The 2,170-nt window shown below is 28.0% G+C and overlaps 1 long non-coding RNA gene across 1 annotated transcript; it reads right to left on the bottom strand.

Annotated features, from left to right (window-relative positions):
* Positions 1–136: 136 nt before the first annotated feature.
* LOC105456376 lies at positions 137–1,953 on the bottom strand. The gene is made up of 3 exons (XR_975241.1): positions 1,875–1,953; positions 757–1,017; positions 137–353 (listed from the first exon to the last, which is right to left on the bottom strand). It is a non-coding gene; the product is annotated as an uncharacterized LOC105456376 (long non-coding RNA).
* Positions 1,954–2,170: the final 217 nt, after the last annotated feature.

Genomic DNA, 2,170 nt, shown 5'->3' with positions numbered 1-2,170 from the left:
TAAATAATATAATGTAGCATTATATTATAATTTGTCAATAAAATAAAAAAAATGTTCTAAATAATATAATTATATACTGTTATATATATATATATCAACTTATGTCAATAAAATTAAAAAAAGATAAATTGTGATCTAACAAGAGTTAAAAATGTTGCTTTATTTTTAAATTAAAATAATAAATAAATGAATGAAATACAACAAATACTTAATTTTTCATTTATGTCGATTTGTATGTTTACTTTTGGTCATGTGTTGCCTGAACAATCATTCCTTGGCATGAGCCAACCAGATTTTTATTGGGGCTGAAATTTGATCGTCTGTAGCTTGTGGATGTAATTTTGGTATTATATCTGAAAAAAGAAACATTTTTATCACTCGATATTTTTTATAAATCCAAACAGATATAATTATAAAAATATTATTATAATGTAGTTTAAATTAATCACTATAATATAATTTAAATTAACAATTAAAAAATATTAAAACATTAAACATGTTTAATTAACTCTATAAATAAATGCTAGAGATAACATTGTTATAAACATGTAATTTCTCCAAACTCAAATCAAGAAATTAACATTTTTTAATTCATATATTACACATTTATATATTATAACACTAATATTGATATTATAATATTAACATTATATATAAACATTACTTTTTGAGATCTTAATTTGTTATATACATATTAAGCTCGTTTTTATTAGTGTAAAAACAACAACGTTAAATAATATAAGAAAACATTCTTACCTCAAATTGAAGACTACGGTACAACTTTTAAAATATTATGTCAGTCAAAAAAAGAGATCGTAGACAAAAACAGGAACAGGAATCAAAGTATATGTCTCACTGTTACAATACGCAGAAAGTCCAATAAATGCAGCAAAATAAGAAATGAATATTAGAACTGAAATAACTTCAAATTTATTAATAATTTTATGATTTAATATGAAATAATAAAATAAGAAGTATACGTATCTCTTGCAATATGTAGAAAATCTCTAGTAAATGCTGTAAAATAAGAATTTAAAATTAGAAACTTGGCTTATTTTTTTGCAAGTAGAATTTTATATATTAAATTATGTATCTCAAATAGCTAAGTTTGCAGAGATTGATTTTGAGCAAAATCTGTTATCAATTTTTGAGCAGAAAGTCAACAAATTTTATACAGATTCTATAATGTCTGACAATGTCAGAAAATTACCATCAGAAATATAACAAAGCTGACGTACATTTGCCAACAGATTGGTAATAGAAATGGAGCAGAATTTGCAGCTCCTATTCAGTTTCTGCTGTTAGTCAACTGTCAGATTGTCCGCGTGTGCAGATTCCGCTCGGTTTCTGCCACTAATCTGCTGGCATAGCATGTCAAAGGCTTTGTTGACAAATTTTAAGCTTAACGCAGACACAGATGGATTTGCAATAGGAATCTGATCAAATTTGTTGCTAGTCGATGCCAGCAAACTGCTAGCATTTTGCTATCAATATTTTTGATACTGTATACAGAATGATCCAGGTCACCCGGAGGAGCCACCGATCGCTTGACTGCACCGCACTTGACGGTGCGCTCTTAATGCCCTGTGATTGAACAGTTTCAACATCTCACCATTCACAAACTAATGACATCTCAACATTTTGCTATTAAAATTTTCGACTCAGTTTTTGGTCATGAAGAATACGTAGATGCCGGCTCTTCCGAGTGACCTGGAGTACCCTGTACATAGTTTTTCAGTAAGCAATATAACCTCAAAATTAGTAGTGGTTTATAACAAATGATTGATTTTACGAATAATCAATTTTATAATAAACATAATTAATGTATTTAATATTAAAAAATGTTCTTAAATAAAATGTGAAAGTCGGATTACCTTGCATAAACATTACGTTGCGTAAATCTTCGAAATTCTTGTCATCTGTCATTGTGTAATCTGTCACTGTAATAAAAACAGCGTGGATACTGAAGAGAAAAGATTAGCATCAAAGTGCATATATGGTACGTACAGATGGCGTTTATGTCGATTCCTACATACTGGGTACGTAAAAAGAATATACATTAAATCTACCTGGAATATCAAATGGGATATACTTTAAAAATATTATCACGAATGTTCTCAGTAAAATCGGTATGATCACAGTACATTCAGTATGAGTATGGGATATCAGT

This window comes from Wasmannia auropunctata, unplaced genomic scaffold (genome assembly GCF_000956235.1).
Source record: "Wasmannia auropunctata unplaced genomic scaffold, wasmannia.A_1.0 LD335699.1, whole genome shotgun sequence".
Classification (NCBI taxonomy): domain Eukaryota; kingdom Metazoa; phylum Arthropoda; class Insecta; order Hymenoptera; family Formicidae; genus Wasmannia; species Wasmannia auropunctata.
Note: the sequence above shows the minus strand (reverse complement) of the source record. Positions and strands in the feature narration are given on the sequence as shown.